The sequence below is a fragment of the Pristiophorus japonicus genome, chromosome 18, assembly GCF_044704955.1.
Source record: "Pristiophorus japonicus isolate sPriJap1 chromosome 18, sPriJap1.hap1, whole genome shotgun sequence".
NCBI lineage: Eukaryota > Metazoa > Chordata > Chondrichthyes > Pristiophoridae > Pristiophorus > Pristiophorus japonicus.
This window is the reverse complement of record NC_091994.1, coordinates 32,794,078-32,800,077: the sequence shown is the minus strand read 5'-3', so window position 1 is coordinate 32,800,077 and position 6,000 is coordinate 32,794,078. Positions and strand designations below refer to the sequence as shown.

The 6,000-nt window shown below is 48.6% G+C and overlaps 1 protein-coding gene across 7 annotated transcripts in view; it reads right to left on the bottom strand.

The window, feature by feature from the left end:
* Window positions 1-6,000, bottom strand: part of ranbp3b (RAN binding protein 3b) — a 114,715-nt gene that overhangs the window by 103,296 nt on the left and 5,419 nt on the right. The gene's annotated exons all lie outside the window — the stretch shown is intronic.

Here is a 6,000-nt window from a genome sequence, read left to right as displayed (position 1 = left end):
GGTGGATGAGAAGAGGATGGGGGGTGGATGAGAAGAGGATGGGGGGTGGATGAGAAGAGGATGGGGGGTGGATGAGAAGAGGATGGGGGGTGGATGAGAAGAGGATGGGGGGTGGATGAGAAGAGGATGGGGGGTGGATGAGAAGAGGATGGGGGGTGGATGAGAAGAGGATGGGGGGTGGATGAGAAGAGGATGGGGGGTGGATGAGAAGAGGATGGGGGGTGGATGAGAAGAGGATGGGGGGTGGATGAGAAGAGGATGGGGGGTGGATGAGAAGAGGATGGGGGGTGGATGAGAAGAGGATGGGGGGGTGGATGAGAAGAGGATGGGGGGTGGATGAGAAGAGGATGGGGGGTGGATGAGAAGAGGATGGGGGGTGGATGAGAAGAGGATGGGGGTGGATGAGAAGAGGATGGGGGGTGGATGAGAAGAGGATGGGGGTGGATGAGAAGAGGATGGGGGGTGGATGAGAAGAGGATGGGGGGTGGATGAGGAGAGGATGGGGGGTGGATGAGAAGAGGATGGGGGGTGGATGAGAAGAGGATGGGGGGTGGATGAGAAGAGGATGGGGGGTGGATGAGAAGAGGATGGGGGGTGGATGAGAAGAGGATGGGGTGGATGAAAGGATGGAGAAGAGGATGGGGGGTGGATGAGAAGAGGATGGGGGGGAGGAGAAGAGGATGGGGGGATGGAAGAGAGAGGATGGGGGGAGGAGAAGGATGGGGGAGAAGGGAGAGGAAGGATGGGGGAGGAAGAGGAGAGGATGGGGGGAGGAAGAGGAGAGGATGGGGGGAGAAGAGGAGAGGATGGGGGGGAGGAGGAGAGGATGGGGGGGCAAGAGGAGAGGATGGGGGGGGCAAGAGGAGAGGATGGGGGGGGCAAGAGGAGAGGATGGGGGGGGCAAGAGGAGAGGATGGGGGGGCAAGAGGAGAGGATGGGGGGGGCAAGAGGAGAGGATGGGGGGGCAAGAGGAGAGGATGGGGGGCAAGAGGAGAGGATGGGGGGGCAAGAGGAGAGGATGGGGGGGGCAAGAGGAGAGGATGGGGGGGCAAGAGGAGAGGATGGGGGGGCAAGAGGAGAGGATGGGGGGGGCAAGAGGAGAGGATGGGGGGGCAAGAGGAGAGGATGGGGGGGCAAGAGGAGAGGATGGGGGGGCAAGAGGAGAGGATGGGGGGGCAAGAGGAGAGGATGGGGGGGCAAGAGGAGAGGATGGGGGGCAAGAGGAGAGGATGGGGGGGCAAGAGGAGAGGATGGGGGGCAAGAGGAGAGGATGGGGGGGCAAGAGGAGAGGATGGGGGGCAAGAGGAGAGGATGGGGGGGCAAGAGGAGAGGATGGGGGGGCAAGAGGAGAGGATGGGGGGGCAAGAGGAGAGGATGGGGGGGCAAGAGGAGAGGATGGGGGGTGGCAAGAGGAGAGGATGGGGCATGGGGGGGGGGGGGGGGGAGAGGAGAGGATGTGTGGGGGGGGGGGGAGGGAAACATAAGAATTAGGAACAGGAGTCGGCCATCTAGCCCCTCGAGCCTGCTCCGCCACTCAACAAGATCATGGCTGATCTGGCCGTGGACTCAGCTCCACTTACCCGCCCGCTCCCCATAACCCTTAATTCTCTTATTGGTTAAAAATCTATCTGTCTGTGATTTGAATACATTCAATGAGCTCGCCTCAACTGCTTCCCTCGGCAGAGAATTCCACAGATTCACAACCCTCTGGGAGAAGAAATTCCTTCTCAACTCGGTTTTAAATTGGCCCCCCCGTATTTTGAGGCTGTGCCCCCTAATTCTAGTCTCCCCGACCAGTGGAAACAACCTCTCTGCCTTTATCTTGTCTATCCCTTTCATTATTTTAAATGTTTCCATAAGTTCACCCCTCATCCTTCTGAACTCCAATGAGTAAAGACCCAGTCTACTCAATCTATCATCATAAGGTAACCCCCTCATCTCCGGAATCAGCCTAGTGAATCATCTCTGTACCCTCTCCAAGGCTAGTGTATCCTTCCTTAAGAAAGGTGACCAAAACTGCACGCAGTCCTCCAGGTGCGGCCTCACCAATATCCTGTAGAGTTGCAGCAGGATCCTCCTGCTTTTGTACTCCATCCCTCTCGCAATGAAGGCCAACATTCCATTCGCCTTCCTGATTACCTGCTGTACCTGCAAACTCACTTTTTGGGATTCATGCACAAGGACCCCCAGGTCCCTCTGCACCGCAGCATGTTGTAATTTCTCCCCATTCAAATAATATTCTCTTTTACTGTTTTTTTTTCCCCCCAAGGTGGATGACCTCACATTTTCCGACATTGTATTCCATCTGCCATACCTTAGCCCATTCGCTAAACCTATCTAAATCTCTATGTCCTCTACACAACCCGCTTCCCCACTAATCTTTGTGTCATCTGCAAATTTTGTTACACTACACTCTGTCCCCTCTTCCAGGTCATCTATGTATATTGTAAACAGTTGTGGTCCCAGCACCGATCTCTGTGGCACACCACTAACCACCGATTTCCAACCCGAAAAGGACCCATTTATCCCGACTCTCTGCTTTCTGTTTGCCAGCCAATTCTCTATCCATACTAATACATTTCCTCTGACTTCGTTATCTTTATCTTCTGCAGTAACCTTTTGTGTGGCACCTTATCGAATGCCTTTTGGAAATCTAAATACACCACATCCATCGGTACACCTCTATCCACCATGCTCGTTATATCCTCAAAGAATTCCAGTAAATTAGTTAAACATGATTTCCCCTTCATGAATCCATGTTGCGTCTGCTTGATTGCACTATTCTTATCTAGATCTCCCGCTATTTCTTCCTTAATGATAGCTTGAAGCATTTTCCCCACTACAGATGTTAAACTAACCGGCCGACAGTTACCTGCCTTTTGTCTGCCCCCTTTTTTAAACAGAGGCGTTACATTAGCTGCTTTCCAATCCGCTGGTACCTCCCCAGAGTCCAGAGAATTTTGGTAGATTATAACGAATGCATCTGCTATAACTTCCGCCATCACTTTTAATACCCCGAGATGCATTTCATCCGGACCAGGGGACTCGTCTACCTTGAGTCCCATTAGCCTGTCCAGCACTACCCCCCTAGTGATAGTGATTATCTCAAGGTCCTCCCTTCCCATGACCAGCAATTTTTGGCATGGTTTTTGTGTCTTCCACTGTGAAGACCGAAGCAAAATAATTGTTTAAGGTCTCAGCCATTTCCACATTTCCCATTATTAAATCGCCCTTTTCATCTTCTAAGGGACCAACATTTATTTTAGTCACTCTCTTCCGTTTTATATATCGGTAAAAGCTTTTACTATCTATTTTTATGTTTTGCGCAAGTTTACTTTCGTAATCTATCTTTCCTTTCTTTATTGCTTTCTTAGTCATTCTTTGCTGTCGTTTAAAATTTTCCCAATCTGCTAGTTTCCCACTAACCTTGGCCACCTTATACGCATTGGTTTTTAATTTGATACTCTCCTTTATTTCCTGGGTTATCCACGGCTGGTTTTCCCTTCTCTTACCGCCCTTCTTTTTCACTGGAATATATTTTTGTTGAGCACTATGAAAGAGCTCCTTAAAAGACCTCCACTGTTCCTCAATTGTGCCACCGTTTAGTCTGTGTTTCCAATCTGCTTGAGCTAACTCTGCCCTCATCCCACTGTAGTCCCCTTTGTTTAAGCATAGTATGCTCGTTTGAGACACTACTTCCTCACCCTCAATCTGTATTACAAATTCAACCATACTGTGATCACTCATTCCGAGAGGATCTTTTACTAGATCGTTTATTATTCCTGTCTCATTACACAGGACCAGATCTAAGATAGCTTGCTCCCTTGTAGGTTCTGTAACATACTGTTTTAAGAAACAATCCCGTATGCATTCTATGAATTCCTCCTCAAGGCTACCCCTTGCGATTTGATTTGACCAATCGATATGTAGGTTAAAATCCTCCATGATTACTGTTGTTCCTTTTTCACATGCCTCCATTATTCCCTTGATAATTGCCCACCCCACCGTGAAGTTATTATTTGGGGGCCTAGAAACTACGCCCACCAGACTTTTTCCCCTTACTATCTCTAATCTCCACCCACAATGATTCAACATTTTGTTCATTAGAGCCAATATCGTCTCTCACAACTGTCCTGATATCATCCTTTAACAGAGCTACCCCACCTCCTTTCCCTTCTTGTCTATCTTTCCGAATTGTCAGATACCCCTGTATGTTTAATTCCCAGTCTTGGCCCCCCTGCAACCACGTTTCTGTAATGGCCACCAAATCATACCCATTTGTAATGATTTGTGCCGTCAACTCATTTACTTTATTTCAAATGCTGCGTGTGTTTAGGTAGAGTGTTTTAATACTAGTTTTTAAACAATGAACTTTAGTTTTGACCCCTCCTGCAGCCCCTTTATATTCATACATATTGTCCCTTCCTATCACCTTGTGGTTTACACTTACCCCAGTGCTACTCTGCTCTGTTGCCTTCTGCCTGTTGCATTCTTTCTTGGGGTCCTGTTCATCTGAGCTCTCACCCACTCTAACTAGCTCAGAGCCCTCTCCTGGGTTCCGAATACTCCTTGCATTGAGGCACCGAGCTTTCATGCTTGCCTTTTTATTACACTTTGACCCTTTAGAATTTTGCTGTACAGTGGCCCTTTTTGTTTTTTGCCTTGGGTTTCTCTGCCCTCCACATCTCCTTTCTGTCTTTTGCTTTTGTTTCCATTTTGTTTCCCTCTGTCTCCCTGCATTGGTTCCCATTCTCCCTGCCATATTAGTTTAACTCCTCCCCAACAGCACTAGCAAACACTCCCCGCCCCAGGACATTGGTTCCGGTCCTGCCCAGGTGCAGACCGTCCGGTTTGTATTGATGCCACCTCCCCCAGAACCGGTTCCAATGTCCCAGGAATTTGAATCCCTCCCTGCTGCTCAAGCCACGTGTTCATCCGAGCTATCCTGCGATTCCTACTCTGACTAGCTCGTGGCACTGGTAGCAATCCAGAGATTACTACTTTTGAGGTCCTACGTTTTAATTTAGCTCCTCGCTCCTTAAATTCGTCTCGTAGGACCTCATCCCTTTTTTTAAACCTATATCGTTGGTACCAATGTGCACCACGACAACTGGCTGTTCACCCTCCCTTTTCAGAATGTCCTGCGGGACAACAGAACTTAGTGTGGGACAGGATATATGTAGCACAATTTGGATAAGTTGAAGTTTATGAAGCATGGAGGAAAGGAGATCAGTAAAGAGGCTAAAAGAGACAATGTTGCAGGGGTGAAATTAAATAGTCTTTGTGAATGAAATTAAGCTCAAGGTTGATCAGGGCACCAAGGTTATGAAAGGTCTATTTGAGACCAAGACAGTGGCCAGAAAAAAATAATGCAATCAATGGAAAGGGAATGTTTGTGGCAGATGCTGAAGATGATGGCCTCAGTGTTCTCAATATTTAGCTAAACAAAATTGTGATTAATCCAAGACTAGATTTCAGAAAGGCAGTCAAACAGCACAGAGGCAACCCAGGGAAGTGGTGGAGAGATGGAGCTGGGTGTCATTGGCATATAGATGTGGAAACTGACCCCCTACCTACATATGATATTTCCTTCTGTCTCCCCCTTATGTACTCATTCTCTCCCATTCCCCCATGTGCTTTCTCCTTCCCTCTGCCCCTCTCCAGGAACAGCAGGTAGTAAGTCTGCCAGCATCAAAGAATGAATACATTAGTCAGGCCACTTTATAATTAGATATCGTAAGGACGGTGTCATGTCAAACATCTTAACGAGACTATGTTCTTGCGGGCATGATGGCACAATGGATTAACGTATTGGTCACTGACCTCTGGGTCCTGGGTCTGTATGCACTGGAGATTGACAACATTAAACCCTGCTTGCTGTAATAATCCTTTGTGAAATGAATTTGTTCTAGAATGCTGTTCTAAAGCTATCACAGTGAAGCCAAAATAGGCAAGTGATCCACACCCCAGTGCTAATATCTCACATTGGCAGTCTACATA